This window comes from Pogona vitticeps, chromosome 4, assembly GCF_051106095.1.
Source record: "Pogona vitticeps strain Pit_001003342236 chromosome 4, PviZW2.1, whole genome shotgun sequence".
Lineage (NCBI taxonomy): Eukaryota > Metazoa > Chordata > Lepidosauria > Squamata > Agamidae > Pogona > Pogona vitticeps.
This window is the reverse complement of record NC_135786.1, coordinates 17,282,703-17,297,785: the sequence shown is the minus strand read 5'-3', so window position 1 is coordinate 17,297,785 and position 15,083 is coordinate 17,282,703. Positions and strand designations below refer to the sequence as shown.

The window sequence follows — 15,083 nt, the reverse complement described above, 5'->3', positions numbered from 1 at the left end:
AAAACAGTGTACTGTACATGAAACGCTAACAAAAAAAACTCACAACTATTTCAGTTCTGGGCTCCACTGATATTAGACAGCTTCACTTGCTAAAATAGACAGTCGTGCTCACTTTGACCTTTTCACGTTAAGTTAATTGCTTGGACTATTGGGAAAAGCCAGCTGATCTCTCTCTTTTTCTCTATCTGTCTCCCTCCCTCTCTCCATAAATGTAGACATTTATCCCCACCCACATACACAGAAAGAGATTAATAATTTCCTCATAATTTTGTGCCCTTCATATAAAGATACACTGATTGAAATCAAGCAGTGTAATGTACACTGTGGAAGCCTAATGACATCTATAGCTGCAGCAGTTTTTCAAAAATTAAAAATTTCTGATTCCCCCTATCCAAAGGTCTTGAGGCTCCCCTGGAATTCATTTCCCTGTGAGCAAGCTGTTGAGGGTCAGGGCAGGGGCATCTTTAATGTATGAAAATCACCACCATGAGGATGATTTTAGCTGCAGTGGTGATTTTTGGAAATTAAAGACTGCCCCGCCAGAAGCTTTTCCATGATTGAAGAGATTCCACAGAAACCTCCAGACCATTTCTGTGGGGGAGGGGTTTGATTAGAAACTATTAATTTCTGAAAAACCATAATAGCTGCTGATGCCATCAGCCTTATATGGCATAAGTTAAACTGCTGGATTTCAGCATTTGTCTCCAGACAACAGCCTCTCAACTCAAGCTACAGGACTATTAATCTTTTTTTCCCCCACACTAGAAGACCATATTTGTCGTCTATGACTAAAGACATATGAGTAGTTTTCTGCTCTGCTGGGCTGAGAAACATAAAGTTGGCCAGAAAACAGACCTGAAATATGTTCAGCTAGAGAACATAGTTGGGTACCTCAATGCAGAGCCAGAGGTTACAAGTTTGATTTCCATTGGAAAAGTTCACCATAAGTTGGAATTGACTTGACAGCACGTAATTTTTAATTAATTAATTAATTAATTAAGGGAAAGCATTTTTGAATATGTCCTAGCGCTTTTTCCTCAACACTCAGTGACTTCAGGTAGAAGCTGTAAATCTGGTGTACATGAATCCTTTTCTTGAACCTTATCAGCCCTTATTTTAGACAGAGCTTGAAAACGATGAGTTACCGTACAGTGGTGCCTCGCTTAACGAGCGCACCGTTTAACAACGAATCCGCATAGCGACACGTTTTTTGTTATCACTAATGCAATCGCATTGCGATGATTCCAATGGGCGAAAATCGCATTGCAATGATTGGTAAGCGTTTCGCTTACCGATCTTCGCATTGCGATGTTCTAAAAACAGCTGATCAGCGGTTCCAAAATGGCCACCAGAAGAACTTTCTATCATATGTGGTGGTCATGTGAAAAAGCTAGGGGCTATTGGTTACAGGTGTGGGAAATGATAAGAGGAATTATTCAAAAGAAATTAAACTTGAGACCTGAAATAGCATTATTAAACATTATGCCAGAAATTACTGACAAGAAAATTAAATATTGTTTGATGTATATATTGATAGCAGCTAGGTTACTCTGGGCCCAAAAATGGAAAACTGAAGATGTACCTACAATGGAGGAGCTCCTGAAGAAGATGCTGAACATTATAGAACTGGACACACTATCAGAAGCGCTACGAGATCAACCGAGAGACTATGCAAAACAAAGTTGGAACTTAATACATGCTTGGGCCCAGGGTCAGACCTGAACATAGGGCAAAATGATTGATGGGTTTTGTTTTCTTTTTAGTTTTTTCTTTTTTTCAATACTCTCTGAAGTTTGGGAAAGCTGGAATGTAATGAGGTCTGAACCCCTGTCCTCAAAGGGGGGGAGGGTTTGGGATGTTTGTAATGTAGGTTTAGATATGTGTTGGTAGTTGAAATAAATAAATAAATAAATAAATAAATAAATAAATAAATAAATAAATAAATAAATAAATAAATAAATAAATAAATAAATAAACAAAATGGCCACCAGAAGAATAAAATGCCACCCGCAGCATTTTCGCGCCCTGTCCTCGCTTACCGAGGCGGTGAAAATGGCAGCCGGATGGGGAATCTTTGCTTACCGGTGAGTTTTCACCCCATAGGAACGCATTAAATAGAGTTTAATGTGTTCCTATGGGGTTTTACATTCTGTATAGCGATGTTTCCAGATAGCGACATTAATCCTGGAACGGATTAACGTCGCTATGCAGGGCACCACTCTATTTTACCATGCGTAAGATACTACTTTTTCCTAAAATCATTACACTAAAAATTGAGTGGTGTCTTTTACACGGAAGTAAGCTGAGAACATGGAGAGAACAAAACAGCCTGTACCTTGCTTCTGTAAACAGGCTTCTTTCAGTCATGAAGCTTAGCTTCCTACAGTCAGGAGACTTTGCTTCCTCCAGTCACGAGCCTTATGGAACTGATGTCAGCTGATGCTGAATAAACCAACTGGAACACACTTCATTGGAGGTGGAGCCTGTAGGTTCAGATTCAACAGGGACTCCTAATGTCCAAGCGTTCTGAGCCCAGAGGCTCAACCCTCAAAGCTAAGTTTTCTTAATTTGGGGGTTAGAAAAGTGGGAGGGGGGTCTTATAAAGGTGGGTGTCTTATAAACGGAAAAATACAGTAGTTTGCTGCAGCAACACTAATGCCATTGCTTCATGTTAAACCGGAGGAAAAGACAATTGATACATCTTGACAGTAGTGTTTTAAAAGCAACAATTTTGCCACTAATGCATTACTTTAAAAGCATTTTTTAAGACTTGATGCATTCCTTCCATTTGATATGAAAGCAACTCTTCTAACATTTGTGAATTAAGTTAACATGTTACTTCCAAACTTTGGTTTTGGGAATTAAGCGCTTACACCCAATTATATCTTCTGTGTAGAAATAATGTTACTGCATTCTGATTCAATTTATCTGGTCCTACTTTCAAAAAAACAAACAGTCGGAGCAATTTATTATTCTAGACGTGTTCTACACAATCTCCAGAGCAGTAATAGCATGTGTTGGACTTCAGTGTACATGCACAGAAATATATACCTGTTGTCAAATATTATACTGATTGGCTCTTCATGGGTATGCATACCGCCTCATATTAAACATAGATTTTGCATGCATACCCATCAGCAGAAAGCAAGTATAACAAGTGCATCAAGCAACACCCACAAACTTCTGCAAATATGCGCACTGAAATCTCACAGACCTTCTATCTCAATGCAGTGCTGGAAAGTTTCCAAGCCAGAGCCAATAACTCTCAACCTAAGACACCATCTCAGGACCAGAGCAACCCATAATAGGTCCTACACAAATTGTGCTCTTCGAGGCATCATAAATGGCAGACACCAGGAAATTAACACACTCATGCCTACTGTGTGCGGGGACTTAAAAAAATAGTGCAGGGGAAGTTGAAGGGTTTGCCACGCTACCATATACAACATCCAGCTTGCTCAGTTGCTGCTTTGGCAGAGTTACTTTTGCCGTGCTAGCAAAGTCAGACACTGGAATTTAAAATGATCACTTGCCTCTTTGGGTAAGATGAAATATACTGTGCTTGGCTGAGAGAAATTAATTCTACTTTGGTTGATGACACTAAGAAGAAATGAAAGAGGAAGCAGAAGAGGAAGAAAAGTCTAAACTAAGAGTCTGAGATCTGGAAACTGCTCAGGCAGTATAAAGAGGGCATATTTGAGACCCTAACTAGCTCTTATCTCTACTGCAGCCTACTGCCAGAGCCACTATTCTAAGCATTCCTGTAACTTTCTTCATTTATTTATTTAAAAAAATTTCACCCTGCCTTTCTCCTATAAAAAGACCCAAGGTGTCTTACATAATTAAACACACAATATTAAAAGTTACAAACAGTAGATTATTCAAATATTAAAGAAGAATTAATAATATAAAAAACTAGGTAAAAACATTACGAAAATCAGGATTAGGAGTGAAAAAACATTAATCATCTTGTTTATTATCTCCTAAACAGCTGGGCATTAAGAGAAAGCCTGTGTGAAGAAAAAGATCTTTATTTTCTTGCAGGACAGCAAAGATGGGGCCAGCCTGGCCTCCCGTGGCAGGGAGTTCCAGAGTCTATGAGCAGCACCAGAGAAGGCCCTCTCTCGTGCTGGGATCAAGAGAAAAGCCTTTCTTGGTTATTTTAAAACCCAGGCAGGCTCCTAAATGGAGATGTTGTTTTTGAGATCGCTTGGACCCAAGCTGTTTAGGGCTTCATAGGTCAAAAACAGCACTTTGAATTGTGCCCGGAACAGAATTTTCAACCATTCCAGACACACTTACAGATACTTTGCTTCCTTTGTTTGAAGGGAGAATGCCCCAGAACCATCCTCCTTGCTGACAACTGCATCTCCACTTGACAGGCTAATTGTTTTTGCTACAGGAGAGGCCTTCTCCGTCTGGGGCTGGTCGATGCAGCGTAACCTTAACTCCCGTTCTCGCAGCTGCACAAAGTGTCTAGTGGAAAGAAAGGTGAAAATGGAAGCAGACTCTGCTAAGTATCCACTCTAGCAATGATAGGGCCTTCAATTCAATGAGATGCACATTTCACATCTGTGACAACCTATTTTAAAAACACATGCTTTAAGAAACCACGTCTATTTTTCCATTTCTAACACCCATTTGTGACAAAGGATACCATATTTTTCTGTGTATAAGATGCCCCCATGTATAAGACACCCCCCACTTTTCTAATCCAAAATTAAGAAATCTAAGTGGAGCTTAGCAAGGGTGGGGGGGGGAAGGATCAAAGCGCTGCAGGATAGCTTTGATCCCTGCTTTCCCCTCCACTTGTTTTTGTTCTCTCCTAAGCTTACTTCCGTGTATAAGACGGCCCTCAATTTTTAGTCGAAAGATTTTAGACAAAAGTATAGTCTTATACATGGAAAAATATGGTAATTCCTCCTGGTTTACAAGAGTTGTAGCTAAATCCATGGTTCTCAACCAAGAGTACTGGTATAACCACCATGGTACATAAGTAGTTTAGGTGGGTTCAGGGGTTTCATAACATGAAATCAAGATTTTTTTAAATAATACATATATTTGTGCTTTTGCCATAGCAATAAAATAATTCCCAGGAATTGTGCTTTACTGTATCATCTTTTTGTTTTACTTATACCACAACATTAAAAACAATAATCAGCAGTACTATTACAACATTCAGCTACTAACAAAATTAATATTTTCTTTGTTTTGTTTAATCTCTAAAGCTAGACCCCAGCTAAAATAATTATATCCTTCCAACCTGATTGGAAATGATAGATAAAATATCAGAATGCTTGTAAACAAAGAGAGGACTTCTCAGGCAGAAGAAAAATATCCTCTTCATGGTTCCTTCCTCAGTTCTTAGAGGCTGAGGTCCTGCCGTATAGCTTATGCTGTATAAGGCTGGTGACATCACCAGCCACCGTGATTTTTCTGAAGTTATTTTATTTCATTTTAATTATCTACCACCTCTCCCACCATAGGGGGCCCAAGGCGGCTCACAACAATTAGAATTATGCAATAATAACAAGTTTAAAATGTCATACAAAAATATAAATTGAAAAAACAAACATTACTCAGGATTTTTAAAAAAATACAATTTTGAAAACATGTTTTAAAAATTTCAATAGGACAATAGGATTTCAGCAGGTATGAGTGAGATATGAAATATGTAAGGTTGAGACCCAGTGTCCTAAGTCAGTGGTCCCCAACCCTGGGCCTCCAGATGTTCTTGGACTTCAATTCCCAGAAATCCTGGCCAGCAGAGGTGGTGGTGAAGGTTTCTGGGAAGTGTAGTCCAAGAACATCTGGAGGCCCAAGGTTGGGGACCACTGTCCTAAGTAATCCTTCTCTTTGGTAGATAATGACATGGATTCATTTCTTTACAACATTCAATAACATGATGACTATCCCTTTCCTCCGTGCATCCATCTTACTTATAGACAACAACTGAGTATATCAAACTGAAGGAGAAATGACATTTCACACTGCCGTAATGCTTCCCTTTCTTTGCTGTATGTGTCACAAAACCCCACGGGCTCCTTCTTTTCTGCAAAGCACCAACAGGAGGGGGTCATCATCAGCAAACGAGGTGTACAGAAGAACAGAGTGTTTAAGACTTCCAAGCCACCTTAGTTCCCCCTAAACTTTTCACCCCATCAGTTTCTAGTTTTCCACTGATGTCTTGAAAACATTAGGAAGCCCATGTAGGAGTAAGAGCACCTGCAGGGCAGAGGATCGGTTTGGTGTTTCTTCACTTCTATTCGTTTTCTCGCCTTCAAAGTTCGCCTTCCCACAGTCACTTCACACTTGGCTGTTCTCCTTATCCCTACCAGATAACTGATGTCTAATCAGCATTATCCACTTTTTTTAAAAAAATAAAATCTGCTATGTATCATTTATATTCAGCCCACGGATGGACCACAGTTCCAGGGCACAGCACATGCTTTGCAGATGGAGGCACCCAGGTTCACTCCTTGACATCTCCTGCTTACAGGATCTCACCGTTCTTTAGAAGACTCATAAAGGCAGAACTGTTATGGAGGCCTTTGGCAATGTCTGAAGCTAGTTTCTGAGACCCCTACACTACTGTCACTCTTGATTATACAACTGTAGGTAAAAGTAAAGGTTCCCCTAGACAATTTGACCAGTTGTGCCCGACTCTAGGGCATGGTGCTCATCCCCGTTTCCAAGCCATAGAGCCAGCATTTTTCTGTAGACAGTTTCTATGGTCACATGGCCAACGCGACTAGACACAGAACACTTACCTTCCCACCGAGGTGGTGCCTATTTATCTACTTGCATTTTTACATGCTTTCGAATGGCTAGGTTGGCAGGAGCTGGGACAAGCAACAGGAGCTGACTCCATCACGTGGATTTGATGTTCTGACCTTGCAGCACAGAGGCTTCTGCAGTTTAACCCACAGCTCCACCAAGTCCCTTTCTACTGTACATTTTATTTATTAGGTTATGGTTTATGTAACATGGTTTGATTTAAGTTATCAGGTGTGAATCCTAGGTCATCTTTTCAGTTTTAGTTTCTGGTGTCACACATTTTGATTCTTTATTATTTTAGTTGATACTTTGACTAATTATATAAAATACCCCAAGTAGAGTAGTTGTTCTGGGTTTTTCGGGCTCTTTGGCCATGTTCTGAAGGTTGTTCTTCCTGACGTTTCGCCTGTCTTTGTGGCCGGCATCTTCAGAGGACAGCAACCTGTACTCTGGTGTAGTTGGCTTGGGAGTGGAGTATTTATGGCTGTGAGATAGGCTTTTGTCTGTTTTGTTACACTTAACGACTAAACAACAACATTCTGCTCTAAATACAAAACAGGAATCCAAGAAAAACTATTTTCAGTTAATGCCACAAGGCCTGCTTAGCTTGACACAGAGAGGAAACTCTCCTTTTCTTAACTTGGCTCTGTCTACGGCTACCTTCCAGAAGGAAACCAACAGGGAATTAAAGACCTTTCGAACCTGCTGAACCCCTGGAGATTCTCACCACTTGGAGAATCTGGACGTCGTCGTCGTTTAGTTGTTTAGTCATGTCTGACTCTTCGTGACCCCATGGACCAGAGCACGCCAGGCCCTCCTATCTTCCACTGCTTCCCGTAGTTGTGTCAATTTCATGTTGGTTGCTTGGCAGACACTGTCCAGCCATCTCATCCTCTGTTGTCCCCTTCTCCTCTTGCCCTCACACTTTCCTAACATCAAGGGCTTTTCCAAGGAGTCTTCTTTTCCCATGAGATGGCCAAAGTACTGGAGCCTCAGCTTCAGGATCTGTCCTTCCAGCAAGCACTCAGGGTTGATTTCTTTTAGAATTGATAGGTTTGTTCTCCTTGCAGTCCAGGGGATTCTCAAGAGCCTCCTCCAACACCACAATACAAAGGCATCAATTCTTTGGTGGTCTGCTTTCTTTATGGCCCAGCTCTCACTTCCATACATCATGACAGGAAAAACCATAGCTTTGACTATTCGGACTTTTGTTGGCAAGGTAATGTCTCTGCTTTTTAAGATGCTGTCAAGGTTTGTCATCGCTTTCCTCCCAAGAAGCAGGCGTCTTTTAATTTCGGGGCTGCTGTCTCCATCTGCAGTGATCATGTAGCCCAAGAAAGTAAAATCTGTCACTGCCTCCATATCTTCCCCTTCAATTTCCCAGGAGGTAATGGGACCAGTGGCCATGATCTTAGTTTTTTTGATGTTGAGCTTCAGGCCGTTTTTTGCACTCTCCTCTTTCACCCTCATTACAAGGTTCTTTAATTCCTCCTCACTTTCTGCCATCAGAGTGGTATCATCTGCATATCGGAGGTTGTTGATATTTCTTCTGGCAATCTTAATTACGGCTTGGGATTCCTCCAGTCCAGTCTTCCGCATGATGTATTCTGCATATAAGTTAAATAAGCCGGGGGACAATATACAGCCTTGTCGTACTCCTTTCCCAATTTTGAACTAATCAGTTGTTCCATATCCAGTTCTAACTGTTGCTTCCTGTCCCGCATATAGGTTTCTCAGGAGATAGATAAGGTGGTCAGGCACTCCCATTTCTTTAAGGACTTGCCATAGTTTGTTGTGGTCCACACAGTCAAAGGCTTTTGCATAGTCAGTGAAGCAGAAGTAGATGTTTTTCTGGAATTCTCTGACTTTATAATCCAGCGCATGTTTGCAATTTGGTCTCTAGTTCCTCTGCCCCTTCGGAATCCAGCTTGTACTTCTGGGAGTTCTCGGTCCACATACTGCTGAAGCCTACCTTGTAGGATTTTGAGCATAACCTTGCTAGTGTGTGAAATGAGTGCAATTGTAAGGTAGTTGGAGCATTCTTTGGCACTGCCCTTCTTTGGGATTGGGATGTAGACTGATCTTTCCAGTCCTCTGGCCACTGTTGAGTTTTCCAAACTTAACTGCATCATCTTTGAAGATTTTAAATAGTTCAACTGGAATGTCATGACCTGCACTGGCCTTGTTATTAGCTAGGCTTTCTAAGGCCCACTTGACTTCACTCTCCAGGATGTCTGGCTCAAGGTCAGCAACTACATTGTCCGGGTTGTCCGGGATATCCAAATCTTTCTGATATAATTCCTCTGTGTATTCTTGCCACCTCTTCTTGATGTCTTCTGCTTCTGTTAGGTCCCTCCCATTTTTGTCCTTTATCATGTTCATCTTTGCACAAAATGTTCCTCCAATAGCTCCAATCTTCCTGAACAGATCTCTAGTTTTTCCTTTTCTGTTATTTTCCTCTATTTCTTTGCGTTGTTCATTTAAGAAGGCCCTCTTGTCTCTGCTTGCTATTCTTTGGAAGTCTGCATTCAATTTTCTGTTGCTTTCCCTATCTCCCTTGCATTTTGTTTCCCTTCTCCTCTCTGCTATTTCTAAGGCCTCGTTGGACAGCCACTTTGCTTTCTTGCATTTCCTTTTCTTTGGGATGGTTTTTGTTGCTGCCTCCTGTACAATGTTATGAGCCTCTATCCAAAGTTCTTCAGGCACTCTGTCCATCAAATCAAGGTCCTTGAATCTGTTCTTTACTTCCAATGTGTATTCATAAGGGATATGGTTTATATTATACCTGACTAGCTTCTTCATGGATTGCTGCCTTGTCGTGGCGAAGGGGCTTGAGTAACTCAGAGAAACTATGGGCTATGCCGTGCAGGGACACCCAAGACGGACAGGACATAGTGGAGAGTTCCGACTAAACGCAATCCACCTGGAGTAGGAAATGGCAAGCCACTCCAGTATCTTTGCCAAGAACGCCCCATGATCAGAAACAAAAGGCTAAAAGATATGACGCTGGAAGATGGGCCCCTCAGGTCGGAAGGCGTCCAACATGCTACTGAGGAAGAGCGGAGGACAAGTACAAGTAGCTCCAGAGCTAATGAAGTGGTTGGGCCAAAGCCGAAAGGACGCTCAGCTGTGGACGTGCCTGGAAGTGAAAGGAAAATCCAATGCTGCAAAGAACAATACTGCATAGGAACCTGGAATGTAAGATCTATGAACATTGGGAAGCTGGAGGTGGTCAAACAGGAGATGGCAAGAATAAACATCGACATCCTGGGCATCAGTGAACTAAAATGGACAGGAATGGGCGAATTCAGCTCAGATGATTATCATATCTACTATTGTGGACAAGAATCCCGTAGAAGGAATGGAGTAGCCCTCATAGTCAACAAAAGAGTGGGAAAAGCTGTAATGGGATACAATCTCAAAAATGATAGAATGATGTCAATACGAATCCAAGGCAGACCATTCAACATCACAATAATCCAAGTTTATGCACCAACCAGCATTGCTGAGGAGACTGAAATTGAACAATTCTATGAAGATTTACAACACCTTCTAGAACTGACACCAAAGAAAGATGTTCTTCTCATTCTAGGGGACTGGAATGCTAAAGTAGGGAGCCAAGAGATAAAAGGAACAACAGGGAAGTTTGGCCTTGGGGTTCAGAACGAAGCAGGACAAAGGCTAATAGAGTTTTGTCAAGAGAATAAGCTGGTCATCACAAACACTCTTTTCCAACAACACAAGAGGCGACTCTATACATGGAAATCACCAGATGGGCAATATCGAAATCAGATTGATTATATTCTCTGCAGCCAAAGATGGAGAAGCTCTATACAGTCAGCAAAAACAAGACCTGGAGCTGACTGCGGTTCTGATCATCAGCTTCTCATAGCAAAATTCAAGCTTAGACTGAAGAGATTAGGAAAAACCACTGGGCCACTCAGGTATAATCTAAACCAAATCCCTTATGAATACACAGTGGAAGTAAAGAACAGATTTAAGGAACTAGATTTGGTGGACAGAGTGCCTGAAGAACTTTGGATAGAGGCTCGTAACATTGTCCAGGAGGCAGCAACGAAAACCATCCCAAAGAAAAGGAAATGCAAGAAAGCAAAGTGGCTGTCCAACGAGGCCTTAGAAATAGCAGAGAGGAGAAGGGAAGCAAAATGCAAGGGAGATAGGGAAAGTTACAGAAACTTGAATTCAGACTTCCAAAGAATAGCAAGGAGAGACAAGAGGGCCTTCTTAAATGAACAATGCAAAGAAATAGAGGAAGATAACAGAAAAGGAAAGACCAGAGATCTGTTCAGGAAAATTGGAGATATTAGAGGAACATTTTGCGCAAAGATGAACATGATAAAAGACAAAAATGGGAGGGACCTAACAGAAGCAGAAGACGTCAAGAAGAGGTGGCAAGAATACACAGAGGAATTATATCAGAAAGATGTGGATATCCCGGACAACCCAGACAATGTAGTTGCTGACCTTGAGCCAGACATCCTGGAGAGCGAAGTCAAGTGGGCCTTAGAAAGCCTGGCTAACAACAAGGCCAGTGGAGGTGATGGCATTCCAGTTGAACTATTTAAAATCTTGAAAGATGATGCTGTTAAGGTGCTACATTCAATATGCCAGCAAGTTTGGAAAACTCAACAGTGGCCAGAGGATTGGAAAAGATCAGTCTACATCCCAATCCCAAAGAAAGGCAGTGCCAAAGAATGCTCCAACTACCGTACAATTGCACTCATTTCACACGCTAGCAAGGTTATGCTCAAAATCCTGCAAGGTAGGCTTCAGCAGTATGTGGACCGAGAACTCCCAGAAGTACAAGCTGGATTCCGAAGAGGCAGAGGAACTCGAGACCAAATTGCTAACTTGCGCTGGATTATGGAGAAAGCCAGAGAGTTCCAGAAAAATATCTACTTCTGCTTCATTGACTATGCGAAAGCCTTTGACTGTGTGGACCACAGCAAACTATGGCAAGTCCTTAAAGAAATGGGAGTGCCTGACCACTTTATCTGTCTCCTGAGAAACCTATATGTGGGACAGGAAGCAACAGTTAGAACTGGTCATGGAACAACTGAGTGGTTCAAAATTGGGAAAGGAGTACGGCAAGGCTGTATATTGTCCCCCAGCTTATTTAACTTATATGCAGAATACATCATGCGGAAGGCTGGACTGGAAGAAACCCAAGCCGGAATTAAGATTGCCGGAAGAAATATCAACAACCTCCGATATGCAGATGATACCACTCTGATGGCAGAAAGTGAGGAGGAATTAAAGAACCTTGTAATGAGAGTGAAAGAGGAGAGTGCAAAAAACGGTCTGAAACTCAACATCAAAAAAACTAAGATCATGGCCACTGGTCCCATCACCTCCTGGGAAATAGAAGGGGAAGATATGGAGGCAGTGTCAAATTTTATCCTCCTCGGCTCCATGATCACTGCAGATGGAGACAGCAGCCCTGAAATTAAAAGGCGCCTTCTTCTTGGGAGGAAAGCGATGACAAATCTGGACAGCATCTTGAAAAGCAGAGACATCACCTTGCCAACAAAAGTCCGAATAGTCAAAGCTATGGTTTTTCCTGTCGTGATGTATGGAAGTGAGAGCTGGACCATAAAGAAAGCAGACCGCCGAAGAATTGATGCCTTTGAATTGTGGTGCTGGAGGAGGCTCTTGAGAATCCCCTGGACTGCAAGGAGAACAAACCTATCAGTTCTAAAGGAAATCAACCCTGAGTGCTCACTGGAAGGACAGATCCTGAAGCTGAGGCTCCAGTACTTTGGCCATCTAATGAGAAGAAAAGACTCCCTGGAAAAGACCCTGATGTTGGGAAAGTGTGATGGCAAGAGGAGAAGGGGACGACCGAGGATGAGATGGCTGGACAGTGTCTGCGAAGCAACCAACATGAACCTGACACAACTCCGGGAGGCAGTAGAAGACAGGAGGGCCTGACGTGCTCTGGTCCATGGGGTCACGAAGAGTCGGACACGACTAAACGACTAAACACAGCCCAGTGGTTTTTCCTACTCTCTTCAGTTTAAGCTTGAATTTTGCTATGAGAAGCTGATGATCAGAGCCGCAGTCAGCTCCAGGTCTTGTTTTTGCTGACTGTATAGAGCTTCTCCACACTTGGCTGCAGAGAATATAATCAATCTGATTTCGATATTGCCCATCTGGTGATTTCCATTTATAGAGTCGCCTCTTGTGTTGTTGGAAAAGAGTGTTTGTGATCACTAGCTTGTTCTCTTGACAAAACTCTATTAGCCTTTGCCCTGCTTCATTTTGAACTCCAAGGCCAAACTTCCCTGTTGTTCCTTTTATCTCTTGGCTCCCTACTTTAGCATTCCAGTCCCCTAGAATGAGAAGAACATCTTTCTTTGGTGTCAGTTCTAGAAGGTGTTGTAAATCTTCATAAAATTGTTCAATTTCAGTCTCCTCAGCAATGGAGGTTTGTGCATAAACTTGGATTATTGTGATGTTGAAAGGTCTGCCTTGGATTCGTATTGACATCATTCTATCATTTTTGAGATTATATCCCATTACGGCTTTCCCCACTCTTTTGTTGACTATGAAGGCTACTCCATTCCTTCTACGGGATTCTTGCCCACAATAGTAGATATGATAATCATCTGAGCTGAATTCGCCCATTCCTGTCCATTTTAGTTCACTGATGCCCAGGATGTCATTGTTTATTCTTGCCATCTCCTGTTTGACCACCTCCCGCTTCCTGAGGTTCATAGATCTTACATTCCAGGTTCCTATGCAGTATTGTTCTTTGCAGCATCGGACTTTCCTTTCACTTCCAGGCACATCCACAGCTGAGCATCCTTTCGGCTTTGGCCCAACCACATCATTAGCTCTGGAGTTACTTGTACTTGTCCTCCGCTCTTCCTCAGTAGCATGTTGGATGCCTTTCGACCTGAGGGGCCCATCTTCCAGCGTCATATCTTTTAGCCTTTTGTTTCTGATAATGGGCCGTTCTTGGCAAAGATACTGGAGTGGCATTGCCATTTCCTACTCCAGGTGGATTGCGTTTAGTCGGAACTCTCCACTATGTCCTGTCCATCTTGGGTGTCCCTGCACGGCATAGCCCATATCTTCTCTGAGTTACTCAAGCCCCTTCGCCACGACAAGGCAGCATCTGGACACCCATGTGCATTTATTTCTGGCTTCCTTGGGAGACAGACTTGGAAAGGTCAGAGAGAGGTTTTTCCTTCCCTCCCCCTGCAACTCCTTGTGCTGCATTATGTAACCTTACCTCATGATGATGATGATCATCATCTTAAAACTGTAGATCTGGAAGGGACCCTATGGATCATTGGGTCCAGCTGCTGTCAAGGAGGCAAGGATTGAACTCCCAGCCTCTGGCTCCACAACCAGATACCTAAACCGCTGAGCTATCCAGAGGTTCATGTTCTGGATGTGACTAGTTTAGAAAGAGCCCCTGTGAATGGGATTGCACTCTCAGCCCTTTTCCCTCACCGTGGCCCCAAAATGAAAGAATTCCATAGTGTACAATTCAGTTTGAGATTTCTATTTCTATATACTTTCCTTCAATAACAAGAAAATGTCTGTCTGTCTGTCTGTCTGTCTGTCTGTCTGTCTGTCTGTCTGTCTGTCTTTCTGTCTGTCTGTCTGTCTGTCTGTCTGTCTAAAAGCTGTAATGCCAACAGTCTGGAATCTTCCTCCTCATAGCATCTGCTCGACACCTACTTACTGAGTTTCTGGTAACACACAAATGCCTGCATTTTTTTTTTCCTTTTGAGACTGAAAATTGAAAAGTCATTGATGAATGTATTTAGAATGCCGTTCTGTTTCGTGCTTTTTTGACCATTTTCATTACTGATGTTTAAAATTAATGTTCCAATGCTGTTCTACATTTTGTTAATTGTTAAAACACCTCAGGGATTTTCTTAAGTGAAAAAGAGGTTCATATGTTTTGATCAATTAATTAATTGAGCATGTAGTCCTAAGAGCAGTCCCTTGGGAATTCAGTCAGATGTACTGCTGTGTAAACAGAGACAGGAAAGCAATTTAAAGCGAAATGATCTCAATCAACTCTAGATTTCATACTTCACCCATTGAATGGACGATGGCATCTCTAGCTTTACATCCAGAAGCCCTTCGTGTATCACATCACATGTTTCAGGCTGACCAGAGCAAAGTTCTCCAAGTTCTCTGCAAGCATTACGTTCAATAACTTTACTCAAAAGATGTGTTATCTACAAAACAAATGAAGGATCAAGGGGTGTTGCTGTAGATATCAAAGCCCCAATAGACCTGAAAGGAAAGTCTAAAACTAACGG

At 42.0% G+C, this 15,083-nt stretch overlaps 1 protein-coding gene across 5 annotated transcripts in view; it reads right to left on the bottom strand.

Annotated features, from left to right (window-relative positions):
• LOC110081075 (disheveled-associated activator of morphogenesis 2) overlaps window positions 1-15,083 on the bottom strand; it is a 114,276-nt gene that overhangs the window by 42,784 nt on the left and 56,409 nt on the right. For 4 of the 5 annotated variants that reach the window (XM_072996830.2, XM_078392159.1, XM_072996829.2 and 1 more), the window contains 2 exons: window positions 14,851-14,999; window positions 4,303-4,476 (listed from right to left, as the gene is read on the bottom strand). The gene's annotated coding sequence lies outside the window, so the exon portion shown is untranslated. The remainder of the gene's footprint in view (window positions 1-4,302; window positions 4,477-14,850; window positions 15,000-15,083) is intronic. The other variant, XM_078392160.1, reaches the window with a different exon arrangement.